General features: G+C 38.0%; 1 long non-coding RNA gene across 1 annotated transcript; it reads left to right on the top strand.

The window, feature by feature from the left end:
• Positions 1 to 1,776: 1,776 nt before the first annotated feature.
• LOC132431803 (uncharacterized) lies at positions 1,777 to 20,926 on the top strand. Its single transcript, XR_009520799.1, has 4 exons — positions 1,777 to 1,834; positions 10,733 to 10,860; positions 13,526 to 13,598; positions 20,866 to 20,926. It is a non-coding gene; the product is annotated as an uncharacterized lncRNA (long non-coding RNA).
• The last annotated feature ends 373 nt before the right edge of the window (positions 20,927 to 21,299 follow it).

Genomic DNA, 21,299 nt, shown 5'->3' with positions numbered 1-21,299 from the left:
AGAATGTTATATAAATTGATTCATACAAGCTTGTGACCTTCTGAGATTGGCTTTTTGCATTCAGCGTAATGCCCTTGAGATCCCTACAAGTTGTTGCATGTAACAATAGTTTATTCCTTTCTGTTACTGAGATGTTTTTCATCATATGAATGTATCACAGTTTAATTATTCACCTATTGTAGGACATTGTGGTTGTTTCCTTTCTTGGGGGCTGTTCTAAATAAAGCTGCTATGAACATTCATGTATAGGTTTTTCTGTGGATATGAGTTTTCATTTCTCTGGGATAAATGCCCAGGAGTGTGATTGCTGGCTCATATGGTAAGTATATGTTTAGTTTTTTAAGAAACTACCAAACTATTTTCCAGAAATGCGGTACTATTTTACTGTCCCAACGGTAATGCATGAGACAGCCAGTTTCTCCCATCCTTGCCAGCATTTTTTATTTTAACTGTTCTGATATGTGTCCAGTGATTTCTCACCATGATGTTATTAATTTGCATTTTCCTAATACTAGTGATGTTGAACATCTTTTTATGTCTTTATTTGCCATCCACATATTCTTTTCAGTGAAGTTTCTCTTCATGTTTTTTGCCCATTTTCTCATTAGATTGTTTTGTTTCTGCTGAGTTTTGAGAGTTGTTCATAAATTCTAGATATGAGTCTTTTATCAGACATGCAGTTTGCAAGTAGTTTGTCCCAGTCATTTTATACTCTTAAAAGACTCTTTTGGAGAGCAAAGTTTTTAATTTTGAGGAAGTCCAATATTTTGATTTTTAAAAATGTGTCATGCTTTTGGTGTCGTGTCTAAGAAATTTCCACCAAGTCCTAGATCTTGAAGACTTGTTCCTATGTTTTCCTTTAAAAGTTTTACAGTTTCACAGTTTACATTCAAGTCTATAATCCATTTTAAGTTAATTATTATATAAGGTGTGACATTTAAATCAAGGTGCATATTTTGCCTGTGAATGTCCAATTTGTTGAAAAAGACTATCTTTTCTCCATTAACTTGCTTTTGTACCTTTGGAAAAATCAGTTGGTAGTATTCGTGGGGGTCTATTTCTGGCTTCCCTGTTTTGTTCTATTGATCTATATATCCATCTTTCCATATACACCACACTGTCTTGACAACTGTGGGTATGTAATAAGCCTTGAAATTGGGTAGCCTGATTCCTCCGATATCATTCGCTTTGTACGTTTTTTAAAAGCTATTCTAGTTCCATTCCCTTTCCATACACATTTTGGAATAAACCTTGCTGGGATATTTGATAGGAATTGTGTTAAACTGTATATCAATTTGGGAAGAATTGACAACTTTACTATATGGGGTCTCCCAATCTAGGAACACAGTATGTCTCTCCACTTATTTAGACTTTGTTTGATTCCTTTCCTTAGCATTTTGTAGTTTCCCTACTGGTTTGCCTACTTCTTTTCACTTTGTCTTCAGTCATTTTATGCTTATTTTTCACAATGTGTTTTTAGTTGTACTTAGGAGAAAGACTAGGGAAAAGTACTTCTGGTGCATCTTTCTGGAAAGACCCAATGTTTTCTAAAACCACCATTGGTGATTCTAAAAAAGTACAGCCAGAGTTGAGAACCATTGAGCTATACCTCTTTGTGGTACATTGTAGATTATGAAGGGGTCTCAGTATCTATTTCTGTTAGGTTTGTACCATTTTCAAATTATTTTAGTATAAGTGGATTTTCATCTTTCCCAACAGAGAAAATACTTTGATGGAGGGAATAATACCTTCTTATTCTTTGGAAGGCAGCTGAGACTGGTGGCATGGACAAGACTTCTGGAAGCAGGATATCTGTATTTTAATGAGATTTGGGGTAAGGTTCTTAGCTTTTTAAAAGCCAGTAAAATTAATTCATGGTTTTTAAGAGTAAATATACGTAAAAGATGTATCAGAGAGCAAGACTAACAAATGATATATGTTTAAATATTAGTATTTCTTCCCATTATCATACTCAATATAGCACTTATACAGTGATTATGCAAGCTAAATACTTGGGCTGGGTGTTTGAGCCAGAGGGCGTACCTTGGAAGTCTCTTATTCTTAGGCTCAGTAACAGCCAGAAAGGTAGTTATAGGGAAGATATCGCTGTAAATATATTATAAAAATGTGGATTTTTAAAAATTGATCCAAAGCAGAAAGTATGGTAGGGTAGTGGTTTAAGTCAGTAAGAAAGACTATTGACAGTGCAAAGGAGAGGTAAAAGTGATTGTAATGGGATTGAATAGGGAAGGCAGTAGAGCACAAACAGTAAGTGAAAGGCTGGAAGAAAGTTAGAGGTTAAGGGCCTGGAAATTTCATTAAGTAAAATTCTTCCTACTTCTCTTTACTTTCTCATTTTCTTTTGAGAGTTTCTTCCTTTCTTTCTTTTCTTCCTCCCACCTCCCCCTCCCTCCCTTCTTCCTTTCTTTCTTTTCCTCTCTCTCTCTTCCTTTCTTTCTTTCTTTCTTTCTTTCTTTCTTTTCTTTCTTTCTTCCTTCCTTCCTTCCTTCCTTCCTCTCTCTCTCTCTTTCTCTCTCTCTCTTTCTTTCTCTCTTTCTTTCTTTCTACCTAGTCCTTAAATGTTCATGTGATGTGAGGTTCTGCACTCTTCTTCCTTTATGTACTGACCCTGGATAATGTTGTCCAATTCAAAGCGGTATGAAAAAACTAAAAGATTCCAAATGTATGTCTTTAGATCTCTCTCTTAAATCCAGATTCATGGATTGGGTCTCTAATTATCACTGGATATCTCCAATTAGATGTGTCGCTGGCTGTTCAATTTCAACAGGCCTAAATTCTCCCTCTCATCTGTGTTCTCTGTCTCATTAAACAGCATCTCCATTAATTCAGATACTCAAGCCAGAAACTCAGGCATCATCTTTTCAAGCAACAACCAACTATTGATTTTTCCTTTAGGAATCTCTGAAAAATTGTATTGAGTACTGAGGAGAGTAATGTTGGAAGAATGCCAAAATATGTCAAATATGCCAAAATATGAGAAGAAACTGAGAACCTAACCAGTTTCAAAACTAATATTCCCTAAGACTATCTTTATAACTTATGAGGTACCTGATGGAGTTCTCTTAGCACCATCCTTAGTGTCTAGAGCAGTTATTGCCAGTATTTGAATTTTCAGTTTCATATTCTTTCTAGAACTTCATATCCTCTTATTATTATCCTTATACAGCAAGGATTTACTGTATAACACCAGGAATTATACCCAATATCTTGTAATAACCTATAATGGAATATAATCTGTCAAAAAACAAAACAAAAATGAATCACTATCACTATGATGCACACCTGAAACTAACACAACATTGTAAATCCACTGTAACTTCAATTTTAAAAGAGAGAGAGAGAGAGAGAGAGAGAGACTCGGACAAGTTAGAATTTTAGTAAATACCAAAAATGCACCTCTAGCACTTATCCCATGGCTCTAGGGTGCTGATGTACACCATTAGCAGTTGCATGAGTCGTCTTGGCAATTGAATGTAAAAATTCAGTGTGTGCATTTCCCTTGTAGTGTTTTAAAATGTTTGGTTCTGAAGAACACCTGTTCCTCTCTCTGCCTCATTCTGTCTCTCTTTCTCTCTGACTCTCTGTTTTTCCCTTACATCTAGGCAACAAGAAAGCATTCCCTCTTTTTTGTAACTTAAAAGGTTTTTAGCAGATCTAATTTATTTGAAAAGTTCTGAATACTGACTCCTGGCAAAACGGAACTCCATAGTCTACTTATTATAGAGGCATTTATATCAAAACTAATTCCTTTATGTCTTCCTTATTAGTATGCTCACACTCACTCACTCTAGGACTGCATCTCCTATAGTCATATAGAGTATAGCACAGCTGAAGGTTAGTTTTATACTGTAATGAGGAAGCCCTGTCTGTTAGATATGAACTGGGGCTACCAATCTCATAACTGACCACTTGCTAACATTAAACCAATGCTAAGAGTAAAGCAGGGTGATAGAAAGGAAATCTAATTTATTGTACATGTTAATGAAAAAAAGATATATCTATGTGTACATATATGTGTATATGTGTGTATTTTCTTTTTCTCCTCCACCTTGCTCCTTATCCACACGCCTCCATGGAGTGTTCCATTCATTTGTCACCAGAACTAGGTCACATTTTTGTCCCTTAGACTTAGTGGGAGACTCCCAACCCATTGTGCTTGGACTAAGTAGAATGTTACCCTATAACCATGTATGAAAAAAAAAAAGAAAGAACTTTACAATCATTTGAAACAATGCCAATTATTACTTTTAAAAAGCTACCTGCTTTCAATTAAGCAGGAAATTATCTAAGAAGCCACTTAATTTGCTTTGGTCTGTAGTCCCACCACTGCTTTATGCCGAGTGGAGCATGAAATTAAATATGTAACAACTATCCTAATGGTTGTGTCTCAGAATCCAGCATTTTAGCATCTTAGGTACTCGGAGTGGTGATAGATACAAAAACATACAAATCAAAGAACAGGACTGCACTGAGTTGGAGAAAAAATACAAAATAGTATTAATGTCCTCTCTGTGTTTTATATATTTATATATGTTATATATATATATATATATTTTAAACTAAGTTTTAAAAAAATCTTCTATTAATTTATACATACAGGAAGGGTAGCAGTGCCTGTATGGAAAAATCTCTCTGACTTACAATAAAATGCCACCTTTCTCCCCATGGAAATTCTTATACTGGTTTCTTGGGTCTAAATATAATATAGATTATACAACGATATATTAGAGGAAAAGGTCATAATGAATTTTCACCATTTGGTGAAGAAATGCTAATACTAATCCCTTGTTCGAGGTATCCATCTTTGTTAAGAGCCAAGACTACATACTGTTTGCAATGGAGAAAGTGTTTATGTCGACATATAAGGGCACTAGTTTATGCAAGAAATGTTAGGAGCTTTACTAAAATGACACTTCAATCAGTACTTAACAATGTTGTAAATGCTAGATGGTTCTCAGAGCCTCTTATTTATTTAAAACATTTTTTACAACTTTAAAACTATTTTTATACTAGATAAATCTTTTCAAACACTAATCATATTACAAGTAAACATTTAAAAAATCTCTGTATAAATGCGGATAAAAGCATCCTTGTTCTTTTGTAGGTTGTATCCCAAACCAACCCTTCTCTTTCTTTCTCTTTTTTTAAACTAAGTTAGGCATTCTGGCAGTTTTACCAGGAAATTTTGACAAATAGAAAATTTGACTGGTTATCTTTATCCCCCACGTGTGAAGCAGGACAAGTTTGAGCTGAGATGGCTGGCAAGGTAACAGAGTTACTCTGAAACTCATTTATTCAATGCTAAAGATGCCTAATATTCTAGTTTCTATCATTGAATCTTTCCATACTTGATGATATTGTTAAAAACATTTTTCTGGGCTTCCCTGGTGGCGCAGTGGTTGAGAGTCCGCCTGCCGATGCAGGGGACACGGGTTAGTGCCCCGGTCCGGGAGAATCCCACATGCCGCAGAGGGGCTGGGCCCGTGAGCCATGGCCGCTGAGCCTGCGCGTCTGGAGCCTGTGCTCCGCAACGGGAGAGGCCACAGCAGTGAGAGGCCCACGTACCGCAAAAAAAAAAAAAAAAAAATTTTCCTGTTTTATTAAACTAAATATTATCTATAAAAATTCTCTGAGGAAAAAACATTTATGGGGCTTTGGTATTTTTCTAGCACAAAAAGTTCTCCTGCATTTGTTCTTCAGCTTTTTTTTTTTTTATCAGAGAAAGTGCATAGACCTTAATCCCAGAATCCTTGCATCAGAATCTGTGCAACCTGGAGAGAACTGCTGAAACTCTCTGAACCAGGTTCCTATAAACTGTAACATTGTTTTATGTGTACAATGGGAATAGTAACTGTCTAACAGAATTGTGGGGATTGCTTGGGATGATGTAAGAAAAGCACCCCTTAAAGTGATTGACACACAGTAGGGCCTCATTATCAAGATTTAAGTGGCTCCAATTAATTGGTGGATCATCTCAGCTTTTTTTTTCTAGCTTCTGTTCTGCTCTGGCAGGTCTTGTGACAAATACTTCATGTCTGTTATTTCATTTACTCCCCCCAACAGCCTAATGAGCTCAGTCTTATTATTATCCCATTTTACAGCTGAGGAAGTCAGAACACAGAGACTGATGATAGCTTATGCACTATTTCAGACAGACAGAAGCAGGTAAGGGTGACATTTGGAGTTCAAGAGGCCGTTTTGCCTGAGACTCAGCCAAAAGTTTTCCCTCCTAGTAGGACCTATGTGCCTGCACAACATTCCTCCACTTTGATCATGCGTCTTTTGACGTGGAATATTAGTGACCGAGTAAAGGATAATGATGGTTCTAACACTACTCTGTTGGGCTTGAAATGGACAGAGTTCAGCATATGGAACTTGTTCCCAGCAAAGCCAAATCTTTGCTACAATGAAAGATATTATAGAACTGTCCAATTGCATTTATTAGACAGTACTGAAATGCAAATGTCAAGATAAAAATAAGTGCCTTTCTATAGCTAGGGGTGTGATTTATTTATACACAAGGGGGTTTAATTTTCCAATTAATGAGTGGGGTCTCATGCACATGCTAATGAATGATGTGTGTGTGGTGTAAGAGATTGTTGTGCTAAACTCAAGGTGCTCCCTGCCAGGAAGTAGATCTGTATATTATAATTTGTACGTGTGCTATCACACCTATGAAGTCAAGAAAATGAATTAATTAAATTCACAAATGTTTGGTAGAGTGACAATTTTAAGAGTTAGCCAATTCTTTAAGAAATACTTAGGGGATAATGCTTTACTAGGAAATACTTGGGCAATATTTTAAAATTCTCAACGTGGAGGAAAGATATTTAATTGAAAGGAGTGAATCTAAAGAGAGGACCTAAAATAATATTCGGAACCCTGCAATTCACAAGTCAAAACTGGTCTAATTTAGGTTAGAGTAGAGATGTCATTTGGTCTTAAGGATGTGGGACTAGCCTTTACCTATCCAAATAATCACTCCTGAGAGCCTGATATTTCTTTTCATGGGAAGTTGCATGGAAAATAGAGCTAGAAAATGAAAATGTATTTGGTTTCAGGGAGCAGTAACCAATGCTCAGCTGGTAAAATGTACCAGATTTTCAAAATAAATGACCCAAATCTTAGGGTTTTGTCCATCTACATGACATGCCTTCTGACTGAGGGTCACAGGGGACCAAAAACTTTTCTCTCTAGCCATTCCTAGTGTCCTGTGGCTGCCATGCCACAAAGAAAAGAGAAAAAAAGAGAAACAAATGAGAACAGCAACACCAAGCTATGTTCTTGTGTGATTTCTGTATAAGTTTTCTTTCTCTCTTTACTTCCTATTGGACACACACACACACACACACACACTCACTCACATACTCCTTTTCTCCAACTTAGCAGGTACGAAGGGTAATCAGCATGTGTGTATGCTTGTTGAACACATATCAAAAAGCAAACTCAACTTGAAGGGAAGGAAAGGAGAAAATACAACTATTTAAGCTCTGCATTTCTAGAAGAAAATTAAAATTACAATTCTGGGGCCAGCTTCTCAATTTTATTTGAATTTACTCCCTGCCTGTGTTTGAATGCTGGCCTTTTCATACTTAGCAAAGTCTAAGCATGCAGTGAATGAGCAGAAAAAGATCATGAAAGGGACTTCTCTTGGGAAGTCACAAAAACAAAACATTATTGTAGAAATACTAGAATGATCATCAGCACATTTTTCTTATCTAACATTCTATGGTTAGAGAAACCCAGATTCAGCTCTCTGGTTTGGTACATTATGCTCTATTATGACTCAGTTTCTTATTTGTCAAATGGGTATAGGAATATGTCTTTGCAATTAACAGGAATGTTATATAAGGTGAATGAGATATCATAATGTTTAAAACACAATACATTTTTTTAAACAAAGGGAAGTGTTATGAAATATCATTAATCGACACTGTTAAAATGGTGGTACAAACCATAAAAAGAATATCTTGTTTATAAGGCCCTATGAGGTAATGTTCTAGAGCACTTAGCTAATTCTCTAATCATACTGGCTCTTAGGAGCCTAGTGTAGTCAGTGCTCAAAAGTATATCTTGAATGAGTGGAAGAACTAATGAATAAAAGAGTGACTATTTCAATTTTCACTTAGGGATTAAATAATTAAAGGCCGTGGAAAAGGGGTGGCAAATATGTAGTATGTGTACCACTTGTCCAATCTCCTTTACTAATTTTATTGCTGCTACTGAAGATAACTTTAGAATCTTTCTCAGTACAGGACCCCAATATATCCCTATCAATCAACTGGAGTTCATGTGAAAGAAAGTGTATTTGCAATCCTGAAATATTTAGAGAGATTCATAAGCAAAAGGGCAGGGTTAATAATGGGCATGACACTTACCTGGGGCCTATTAACCCTGGATGATCATGAGTATTTATGTTCAAACATACCAGGGCACAGAAGAGTCAAAAGAAACAAATTTTTCACAAAAGAGATGTCACTTTTGTGATGGAATATGATCATGTGTAATCTAGTGTGTGACAAGTAGAGAAAGTATGTTGATATGAAGATGATTAAACATAGAAATTGTCTATAATTTACTAAGCAATATTATTGTTGTTGTTAGTAGAAAGGGTGGGAATGAGGAAAGAAGGAGAAGAAATTTCTCACTTTTTCTGGCAGTGTGTGAGTTCAAAGCAAGGATAGGCTTAAAATGAAGCTTTTTTGATTTCAAAGTATTCAGTTAGGTTTATTTATTTATCTACCAAAAATCTGGGTTTCTATATAATTTGTGAGTACTGTGTGTACACCCAAAGTAAAGATGTGCAATTGGTATGGGACATACAAAGATGGATAAGATTGGGTCCCTGAACCCGACCATGTGAGCACCCTGATCTTGGACTTCCAGCTTCCAGAACAGTGAGAAATCAATTTCTGTTGTTTATAAACCACGCAGTCTGTGGCATTTTTGTTATAGCAGCCCAAATGTCTACGACACAAATAAATACTACTAAAGTTAAAGGTAGGGGAGATTTCTTCCTTGTGGAACCAGGGTGTGGATTAGAGATAGTTTATAATAATAGCACGTAGGTTAGGGCTTTAAGTAAAGTATATACAATCCGTCTATTTATCCACACACACACAATATTTTTTTATAGAAGTGTAGTATACACGCAGAACTGTAGTGTATGGCTTGAAACATTTTCACAAAGCATACACAACCCTATAATCAGCATTCAGATCAGAAACTAGGCCATTATCATCTGGTGTATGATACATCCTGAGGGTTTTTTCTTTCTTTTTTTTTTAAATAAAGCGTGAGGTAGGAGTTGATTTTTTTTTTCTTTGCATAGGGTGAGTCAATAATTTCAGTACCATTTGTTGAAAATATTTTCCTTTTCCCATTGAATTCTCTTGGCATATTTGCCAAAATCAATTGACTATATAGGTGTGGGTCTATTTCTACATTCTCTTCTGTTCTTAATGGTGCCCTTTGATGAATAGAAATTCTTAAATTTAATATATATATATATATATACACACACAAATGTAAAAATATACATACTTTTACAGTTAGTGCTTATCGTGTCCTACTCCAAGGTCATGAAGATATTCTCATGTGTTTTCTTCTAAAAGGTTTATTGTTTTACCTTTCACGTTTAGATCTACAGTCCCTCTGGGACAGGTTTTTGTGTGTGTATAATATGAGGTAAGAATAAAGATTTACTTTTTTCCATGGCTATCCAATTGACCCAGAACCATTTGTAGAAAATTCTATCATTTCCCCAGTGCATTGCAGTGAGTGGCCCCTTTGTCCTAAATCAAGTGACCTCATATGTATGTTTCAGTTTCTGAATTCTATTCTGTTCTGTTGATATTTATGGCAATCTATACTGTCTTAATATATCTTTATAATAAGTCTTGATATCTAGAATGTAAATTATCCAGCTTTTTGTTGTGGTTCAGGATTGTTTTCATGATTTTTGCCTCTGCCAAAATTCATTTGTCAATTTATATATATATATATATATATATATATATATATATATATATATGGGTCTGCTAAGGATTTAAGTAGGATTGTGTTCACCTATCACTAAATTTGGGGAGTATTGTTAGCATTACAATATTGAGACTTTCAATTTACGAACATGGTATAACTTTCCATTCATTTACATCTTTTAACATAGTTCTCCTAGTAATTCTGTAGTTTTCAATGCAGAGGTCTTGTAAATTTTGTGTTTTTTTAGGTTTATACCTAGGTATTGGATTTTTTTGGGGGGGGTATGCGGGCCTGTCACTGCCGTGGCCTCTCCCGTTGTGGAGCACAGGCTCCGGACGCACTGACTCAGCGGCCATGGCTCACGGGCCCAGCCACTCCGCGGCATGTGGGATCTTCCCAGACTGGGGCACGAACCCGTGTCCCCTGCATTGGCAGGTGGACTCTCCACCGCTGCGCCACCAGGGAAGCCCAAGGTATTGGAGTTTTTAAACATTTGTGATAATGTTTTCATGTGTCAACTTGACTAGAGTCCACTAGACTAGTCCTTCCTACACTGGACTAGTGATTCAGTCAGACACCAATGCTGTGAAGGTATTTTGTGTATGTAATTAGTTATTGTAATCGCTGGACCTTGAGTGAGGGAGATTACGTGGATAATCTGGCCCTCCTGGGCCCGACTGTATCAGTTGAAAGGACTTAAAGTCAGGACTGACTGAGGTTTTCCTTTCAGAGAGAAGACATTCTGCTCCTGGATGACGGTGTTGGCTTGTGCCCACGGAGTTTCATTCTACTCATGATGCTTCTGTCCTGATGGCCTGGCCTGTGGATTTCTGGCTTGCTGATTTAGCCCTCACAAATGTAAATCAATTTTCTGTAATAACTTATCTATCTATCTATCATCTATAATCTACCTATCTGCTTATCTATCATCTATCTCCCACTGGTTCTTCTTCTCTAATGGAACACTGACTGATACGGATTTTGATACTAGAAGTGGTTCCAGAAGAACGGGAGCTTAAGGATGAGTTCTCTGAATTGGTACGAGGCCGTCCATGGAATGATATAGCAAAAGAATTACTCAAATTATTGCCATTGTATGTCCCTGATCATATACCACTACCTCAGAAAGATTAAAATACTTTACTCAAGGTCACTAGATACTGGGGAGCAGAGGGGCTCTAAGACCAAGGTCTTAACAGCTATGCTATGCTGCCTCCCCATAAAACACTGGGATTTAATTAGATATAAATTAAAGCTTTAATATTCATACTCTGTGTGATGCTAAATGTCTAAGCATCTTTTAAATGACTTTCCCCCCATTTTTGTGTTGTTGGGAAGAATATACGGTTTGGGGGATGTTGGATATGAGGAAAAATAGAGTGGGATGGTCCAGCATTTTCTGATAAGGTTTGGAATATTTTGTTCTATTCAAATCCTCATCTACTCATTTCTCAGTGGCTCAATTTCATTCTTCTGATGTCAAAGACCATGTGACTTTGCTCATATTCAGAAGCCAAAGAGATTTAAAAGCCAAAGAGAATGCATTTAAAAAAATTTTTTGCTTGTTGTTTACAGCTGCCTAGTATTTATGAGTCTTCTCTTCTTGGAAGTGAGAATGAGCTCTGGTGGCTCTAATGGACTTGATTTCCTTGGTCAGCACGGGCAGAACATTTTTGCACAGATGTTTGCAGGCATAATACCTGCTGCATTTTAATGTTTACGGAGATTGAAGGGATGTGTGAGCTGAATGCACCCTTGGCGAACCTTCAGTCCTAATCCCTAAGGGAACCAGGAACTGAATGAGGTCTCCGCCACCTGTGAGCAAACACATCCAGAGCAGACCTGGGAGGGATCAGGGCCAGACAAGCTGAGCACAGAGCTTGGTCTCCTGGAGAAATGTTTGGTCTTTCTAATCCTAAAGTATGGGGTTTAATGGAGTATGGAGAATCCGTTAGGAAAAGAACAGCCTAAAGAAAAAAGAGGGAGCAAGGAATGGCAAAACTGGGTTCCACACTCCAACTGAATTTAAAGAAAAAAATGTATGGGAGTAGAGAAAACACAAACCCAAAGATGTAGCCAGGAGGGACCAGGGAGAGAGACAGCAGTGCCCATTCTGCTTTTCGATACTGCATCAGAAACATTTCTGGCTCTTTCTGTATGCCTCAGATATAATAAACTTGAGGTATTCTCTTGGGAGAAACATTTAATTAATTAAGGTGCATTTTTTGCTGATCTAGGAATTTGCAGAAGGCTGTGAGAGTATTTGTATTTTCATATCTCCCACAAATCTAGCGAGATGGAGTTGTCTTTCCCATTTTCCAGACAAGCTGAGTCCAGTGACTTGTCTAAGAGCCTCAAGTAGCCTGAGAGAAACATCTCTTGACTATTTCTCAAGTAGGCACTTGAGGAAATCATGAGCACTTATATTTCCAAAATACAGTTTTGTGCGTCTTTTCGTTTTTCTGATTATCAAATAGTATTTTGAGGTAGGCAAGGCAAGGGTTGTGATGGAAAATGTGCCTGGCTGAAGAAACCAAGGCTCAGAGAGTTGGAAGACACCAATTTTCAACCTTGGAAGCCAGAGATCTTGGGCCACATCCATCCCACTCCCCACGCAGCACAGAACTACTTAAACGCTGGGACTTTCACCTCTTTGCCTTTACCAGCCCCTCTCCCTGAAATATCCACCTTTAACTCCAACTCCTGAGCTAGATGTGGCTTCACCAGGAGCCTGGAGGGGATCCTCCACCCTATAACCATCGGGCTTTTGGGAGAAGGCTCAAGGCTCAAGGTCACGGCAGCTGGAGCTGAACCTGGGCTGGTGCCTGTGTGGCTCAGATCCACCTGGAGCTGCTGGAAGAGGAGCCTGCAGGACGCCCACCAACTCAGAAAAAGTGACTGTCCTTCCAGGGGGCAGGGAAAAAAAACTATTTTGTGAATAGTAATGTAAGAACATATCTGACTCCATATTGGATCTATTCCTTTTCCTTTAACCTTTGTGCTTTGTTGCTCAGGCTTGGGCATGTTGGCTCTGCCCCTTTTGTAAAAGAATGTTGCCTATAGCCTGAAATATATGGGATAGCCTATTCTCAGGGCTCTGACCTTTAAGAGTCCGTTCATACAGAGATAAAAAGCACCACAACAGAGAATAACATTTGTCTTGTTGGAGGTTTACAGGAACATCGTGACCTGACCTACTTGGACAGCTGCAAGATCAAAGGATTCTGACGCCAAGAAATTTGCAACAACTAACCACGCCCTCCCTCACCTTGCCTTTAAAAATGCTTTGCTGAAATCCTTTAGAGAGTTGGGGTGTTTTGGGCAGGAGCCGCTTTTCTCCTTTGCATGGCCCTGCGGTAAACCTTTCTCTGCTGTTTGGCCTCACTGTGCGTCATGGGGCACATGAACTTGCGTTCAGTAACAGGAAGCCCTTGATAGGCTTACCGTGTCCTACAGGTTCACCAGGTGAAAGTAATCCAGCCGTACTTGCCTTTGAGAGGTCCTCTGTTTTCTTCCTTAACAGAACCATCTGCTGACCAGTCTGCGGTTAAATGAAACATCCGCTTTGCTTTCCTCTACCAATGGACTACAGAGAGGTAATAATAATAGTTGTCATTGATTGAGTGCTTCCTAGGCTAGGAAGTGATTTACTTATATTGCTTCATTAAGACCTTTGAGGTTATTTCAAAATTACAGAAGGGGAAAACGAGACTAGGCAAGGTAAATGGAGGTGCCTGAAGTTATCTACTTAGTAATGAGCCAGAGCAGGGCCTGGGCATGCCACGTAGAAGTCTGATGCTTCTTAATTCCACCTACTTTGAGCCAGGGCAGGAAGAAAGGTCATTTAATACGGTACTTGGAAACTGGTTTTGCCCCACTAAAGACGCCGCGATTGAACTTTCTCAGGGAACAAGCCCGGTCCTGCGTGCCTTCTATTAATTACCTGTGCAGACAGCCTTGCACTTTAATATTGCCTCACACCTGAGACTCTCCCAAGGTTATTAGACTGCATCCTAAGGTGAGGAAAATTCTTGCTGAGCATTAGTGCTTAACGGTCTTCAGCTCAAAGCAACTGAACCACTTACAGTGTTCTCTTCTGGGCCCCAGGAAAATAAAGATAAATTAGAACTGTCCCTTATTCTCCAGGAGCTTTTAGATTTGGAGGGACCATCACCTTCAAACGAAGCAAATAGACATCCTAGATAGACACTAATATGTGACAATAAATAGAATAAGTAATGCAAATAAAAGAGAATTGTAAAAATGGGACAAAATGTAGAGCAACGATCTGTCGAAAAATATCAGGTAGGATTAGAATTGTACCAAGGAATATTTGGTAAGTGTATTTCCTCTGATATTAATGGTAACTTTGTCTGAAAGAGGTCATTTGTTCCACAAGAGGCACATTAAAATAGTGTTCACGTTGTCACTTAATTTAAATATTTTCGATAATGGATTTAGGAAGAGGTGGTCAAGAAAAGCCAATCATACAATTTAATGTTTCTGAGTAAAGTCAGATATAAAGTATTGTTTCTGAGTCTAAGTACTTAATAAATGAATACAAAACATTAATTCTTAGGATAGTTATTGGTATGTACTAGGAATTCACCAAATGTTCGATATTATTGCTATTATCTCTTCGATGAAGCAATGGCTTGTGTTTTAGTTAGTGGTTCAAATGAATGTTATATAATGTATAATGTTTGGTGATTGAGTTTGATTTCACACAGGCTGTTTTTAATTGCAAAAAATTTTTACCTTTTCCATTTTGTATTTTTGTCAGCAAAAGTAGAGTATTTTGGGAGAAATGCATAGCTTTGTAGCTCGGCTCAATAACTATACCCCCTCAGGTATTTACTGGTAGTTACTTCACAAATCCGTACATTTTCAAAAGAACAGATATCCTTTTAAGTAATTCAAAAATGTTTTCTAGGTACTTGTTTATATTCAAAGTCTGTTATCTTGCATGAACATTCCCCAAAACATGCACCAAGCATTTTTCTCATATTTTGAGTTGTCAATATGAAATGTTCTTAAAATTTCCCACAGCATCAGTTTTCTTTGTAAGTTTTTTTTTTTTTTTTTTGTGCAGTAACGCGGGCCTCTCACTGTTGTGGCCTCTCCCGTTGCGGAAGCACAGGCTCCGGACGCGCAGGCTCAGTGGCCGTGGCTTACGGGCCCAGCCGCTCCGCGGTATGTGGGATCTTCCCGTACCGGGGCACGAACCCGTGTCCCCTGCATCGGCAGGCGGACTCTCAACCACTGCGCCACCAGGGAAGCCCGCTTTGTTAGTTTTTCAACACATTTCTTATGCTTTGATAACAGATAATGTCTTATTCTGCAATTACTTTCAAGAAAATGACTTGTATAGTTTTGTACCTTTAACTCATATTAAAACTACGCTAGGGCTTTCCTGGTGGCGCAGTGGTTGAGAGTCCGCCTGCCGATGCAGGGGACACGGGTGTGTGCCCCGGTGCGGCAAGATCCCACATGCCGCGGGGCGGCTGGGCCCGTGAGCCATGGCCGCTGAGCCTGCGCGTCCGGAGCCTGTGCTCCGCAACGGGAGAGGCCACAACAGTGAGAGGCCCGCGAACTGCAAGAAAAGAAAAAAAAAAAAAAAAAAAAAAAACTACGCTAATAAGCTGGTTGTCACAGGGAACTATCTTTGTGTCAAACTGAATGTAGCAAGAAGCCAATTACAATGAGAAAGGTTCCATACCTGAGCAATACTGATATTCAGTTGTGGAATTACCTGCCCAGGTAGTATTCCCAGCCATTGTTGTCTTGATGAAATGAATTGCATTTTGTGGAAGCTGAGCTATTTGGACCATTACTTCCACGGTGAGGAAACATTTTTGAAAAGTTCTTCAATAATAAGAAAAACATGAACTAAACAGGTAGATGTAATAGAGTGGAACAAATTACCTATCATGATAAATTTGCTAGCAGTCCCTTCCTTGGAAAGGTATTTGTATGTGTCATTTGCATTCCTTTCTGTATACTTAAAGGCCATATTATGAAAGTAGTACATTCTCATACAAATTTGGAAATTGTTGAAAATAATTAAGAAAAGAATCACCAACCTATTCACGGACAATCCCTGTCAACATTTTTTATGTATATCTTTTGATTTCCTGTGCATATTACAAAATCATTGCAGTATGTATGTATTGTTTTTTATCCTTTTGTCTGGCTTTTCTAGAATTTCATCTAAAGGGAATATGTGGTCTTTTGTGTCTGGCTTCTCTCACTTAACATAAGCCTCTTGAGAACATCTATGCTATTGCTGAACAATATTTCATTGTAAGGATATACCACTAATAGTTTATCCCTTCATCAGTTGATGGGTATTTGAGTTCTTTCCAGTTTTTGACAATTATTAATATGAATAAAGCAGCTCTGAACTTGAGTACAACTCTTTGTATGGTCACATTTTCATTTCTCTTGGATAAGTACTTAGGAGTGGAATTGCTGGGCCATATTGTATGTGTGTATTTGAATTGATAAGAAAACCTGCCAATTTATTTTCCAAAGTGGCAGTTCTATTCTGCATCCCCACAAGCCATGCATAAGAATCTAGTTGCTCGACATCTTCACCAACACTTGGCATCTTCTGTTTTTAGAAAATTTTCTTTCTTTTAGCCATTCTAGTGGGTATCTAGTGGTTTTAATGAACATTTTTCTAATGACTATTGATGTTGAAAATTTTCATGTGCTTATTTGTCTTCCTTGTGTCTTCTTTAGTATCTTTTGCCTTTTTTATTGGATTGTTTGCTTTTCTTATGGAGTTATAAGAATTTTTAATATAGTCTGAATATAAGTCCTTTATCAGATATATGTTCTGAAAATATTTTCTCAGTCTGTAGCCAACCTTTTCATTTTCTTAGCAGTACCTTTGAACAGCAAATTTAGCAAATATTTTCAGTTTTGATGAAGTCTATTCTATCAAGTTTTTCTTTTTGAGTCCCAGTTTAAAAATATTTGCCTAACCTAAAGTCAGTAAGATTTTCTTCTAGAAGTTGGATAATTTTAGGTTTTATATTTGAATGTATAATCCATTTTTTTTTTGTTTTGTTTTTTTGTTTTCTTTTTGCGGTACGTGGGCCTCTCACTGTTGTGGCCTCTCCCGTTGAGGAGCACAGGCTCCGGACGCACAGGCTCAGCGGTCATGGCTCACAGGCCCAGCCGCTCCGCGGCATGTGGGATCTTCCTGGACCGGGGCACAAACCCATGTCCCCTGCATCAGCAGGCAGACTCTCGACCACTGCGCCACCAGGGAAGCCCTATAATCCATTTTTGAAATAATTTTTAGATGTGACGTGAGTCAAGTTTTACCTTTTTGCATATGGATATTCAATTTTTTCTTACACCAGTATTGACAAACAAAAACCAAATGGCTATAGATATGTGAGTCTCTCTGTGGATTCTTTATTGCATCCATTTAATTTTCTACATTGACACCATAGTACACTTTCTTACTGTAGCTTTTCCATAAGTCTTGAAATCAGGCCATGTTAGTCCTCTAAATTTGTTGTTTTTCCAACATTGTTTTGGTTATTCTAGGTCCTTTGTATTTATGCATGAACTTTAGAACCAGCTTTTGAACTTTGTCAAAAAAGAATTTTTATCCAGAATGTAAGAGGAACTCTCAATATGAATATGTTTTTTACCTGGAGTGGGGCTGGAGCACCTCTCTTTCAAGCTTATCCTCTATTCCTTTAGCACTTCTGTCCAATGCAACTCTAGGTTGTTTGTACAAATATGCTCATTATGTTAGAAGTCCTAGCCTATTTCAGATAGTTCTTAAAACATTTAGAAATGTGAGTACACTTTTGATGCTGAGTCCTCGATCCTGAAAGTAATGGGGCATGTCAGGCCATAAGGCAATCAGGATCCCAGTGTGTCACATTAAAAATAAGATGGGTCTTTTTGAGCATATGCCAGATCTAGATTCTGCTAATCATTGCTGCAACCAGAAGTCAAAGGATTCTTTCTTGCACAGGATGTACAAAGAACTGCAGTTCTTGTAGCCACAACGTGGATACCCAGAGCACTCATTATCAGCCTTGAGAATATAGAACAGTGTTACAATGTCCTGGCCTTCATGGCGGCAGCTGTGGGTATGGTCCTCTCTAAACTGAACCTTTGTTCCTCATTATAGTTATATTGTTCCAGAACTTGGATCCATTTTTTAAGCCATCTTTTTTTAGTGCTTCTCTCTTGTTGGATTCTTTTCCTACAGATAGAAGCTACCAGTTTTTTTTAGATTTTATGCCGTGCTCTGTTTAGCATGCGTATTTTCAGGCATATATCATATTTGTCGATCAGATCTTGACAATTAAAAGGCATTTAAATGATTAGATTCTGATTATCAAAATTCAAGCCCTTGAAATAGGACGCCTGAGCTAATGCATTCCACATTCCAGCATCTCATTTGCCGATCAATGTATTCATCAGAATCAGTGATGAGAGCATATTATATACTTGTCAAAGTAAACTTATTAAAAATACATTAGTTCTAAATAAAATCTTGTATTGATTTGTCATTTCTTTTATTAATAGAAAACTTTACACCTGCTCTCAAATCCTCAAATCAAAAGGTATCTGTTTCTCAAACAGATTGAAGTTCAATGATGAGTACAATTCCTCTGTGTGTGTGGGCGAGAGGATACTAGCTCATCAGCATGCACCACTGGCATGCCTTACATTCAGAAAAACAAAGATGAGAGCAGCTATGGAGAGCAATTGATATTCCTGCACAGGTTGGAGTTGATATGCAAATGGATAAACACAATGTTACCATTCTCAGGAAGCTATATGAAATCACAGCAGCAGAGGTTTGATACTGTATTTCCTTCTGTTTTAGCTCTGTGGTCATTTCAGAAACTGTGAAACTAAGAATCTCTAAGAGATGTATTAAGGGATTCCAGCCCCCAGCAGAGAACTATGTAACAATTAGCAACCACAGAAAAAGGAAACAATAAAGCATGTAACAATACAAGGAGGGTGTTACAAAATGGATTTACCAATGCTGTTGTGGTATTAGTTTAGTATGACTTTGTTACTCACTATTATTAACATAGTGCTTACCGACCTTTTAAGATCGGTAAACTGGTCTAGAGCTAATTAGGTAATAGTTTCTTTTTTTTTTTTGCGGTATGCGGGCCTCTCCCTGTTGTGGCCTCTCCCGTTGCGGAGCACAGGCTCCGGACGCGCAGGCTCAGCGGCCATGGCTCACAGGCCCAGCCGCTCTGCGGCATGTGGGATCTTCCTGGACCGGGGCACGAACCCGTGTCCCCTGCATCGGCAGGCAGACTCTCAACCACTGCGCCACCAGGGAAGCCCAAGTCCTTCCCTTTATTAGGAAAGAAAAATCTTTAAGTAGCTTGTCCAATTCCTTTGTGTTTGTGTATGCGAGAAGCTCTTGCAGACTTTCTCTTAAGCTCAGTGGCCTGATCAGGATCTCATGGGCACTGGTCACATGGCCAACCTTAGCTTAAAGGAGGCTAGAAAGCCAGTATCCTGATTTTTTGTCTTTATAGCGGGAGGAAAGCAAGACAAGAGAAGGGGATTTGGGAATGGTTGTTGTGTCTGCCCCGACTGATCTTCTCATTTCTCTGTTTATTCAACCTTCAAGACAGGCCCACTGAACTTTTAACTCTTAATCATTAGCTCTTCATAGTTTTGCTCCCTTATGCTCTTGGCTGTATTTTTCTGTGCATGTGTTTTTTTTCCTTAGTATTTCTCCATCACTGATGGGATAAAGTCCCAGTTCCAGATCATAGCATCTGAGACCCTTTGTGCATGGCCCCTACCCCCCACTCCAGCTACCTCAACTTCTGTTTCCTCAAAGATGCTGCTCTTCCATCATGTGGACTCTCTTACTGTTTTCTAAAAGTGGCATTCTGTCTTCAGGCCCTTGTTGCCTCCAATACATAACATTTACCCGTTATTCAAGATCATCTCAATCAATATTTCTTCTGGGAAGCTTTCCCAGAAGGCCATCCTTCTGATTAGTACTGATCATGCTGCGTCATAATGGTTTTTTCACATTCCTACACTCAAGGATTTCTTGGTCTAGTGGGACAAAGGGAGTTGGGAACAGTGCCTGGCACAGGGTAAGCATGTAAAAAATGTGCAGTGTAGGAGACTGAAAGCTTGAGGAAAATAAGTATCTTTTAGTTTTTCCCTCGCAACAGCCTAACACGGTTAATAATTAATGACCCAAGATAAGTTGTTAGAACAAACTAATTTGATTAGTTGATTGAGCAAATGGGCAAAAACCATTTTTTAACCTTATAATATCAATTGAGATTAATCATCATTTTGGCTATTATATAAGTTACCAATTGCCCTGTTCACAATATAATGAACATGGTAACTCTTTTCCTATCTCCTCTCCCAAGTATGTGCTTATGTGTGTTTGTGTGACTTTATTACCTGTATTTTTCTTTCTCTGCTTCTAATTTCTCCACCATTAGTAATGGCAGTTCCATATCCCTCACTGTTCATCTGTTCATGTCTGATTAATATTATCACCAGGTATAAGACTCGTCTCCGCCTCAGTGGAACAGGGGCAGTCTTTGTATAGAAAGCAAGGATAAATCTAAGGATTCTCACACAGAAGTCATTTAACATTCATAGCACTGACCTCTGGTAAGCAGATTTTGTGTGCAGTGCCATGAAGATTCATTGAGGGATGAAGAATTATTTTTTTTCCCACAGTAAATAACCTGAAGACTACTTAGTTCCCTTACAGACTTTTCATTCCATTAAAAAATGACAATACTGAATTCGCATCACTTAATACATACTAATATGGATCTCAGAAAATTCTCAGATTCGTTTTACCCTTTCCCACAGGATTTGAGCATCTACAGAGCATCTGTAGAAGTTGACAGAGACTGACCATCATGTAATACTGGTGAGTTGGCTGGCTTGCTAGGAGATAAGAGTCTCTTCAGTATAAGAAGGGGCACCTGAATCCTGACAGAGATAAAGATTTTAAAAAAATTATATCTTTAGATACATATTTATTTTTATTGAGATATAATTGACATATAATGTTGTATTGGTTTTAAGTATACAATATAATGATTTGATGATTTGCAATGATTTATATATTGCAAAATGATCACCACAATAAGTTTAGTTAACATCCATCACCACACATAGTTACAATTTTTTTTCTTCTTTTTGGTGATGAGAACTTCTAAGATCTATTCTCTCTTCAACTTTCAAATATATAATATTGTTAATTATAGTCACCATGCTATACATTACATCTCTAGGAATTA

The sequence above is a fragment of the Delphinus delphis genome, chromosome 10, assembly GCF_949987515.2.
Source record: "Delphinus delphis chromosome 10, mDelDel1.2, whole genome shotgun sequence".
Taxonomy (NCBI): Eukaryota; Metazoa; Chordata; class Mammalia; order Artiodactyla; family Delphinidae; genus Delphinus; species Delphinus delphis.
Note: the sequence above shows the minus strand (reverse complement) of the source record. Positions and strands in the feature narration are given on the sequence as shown.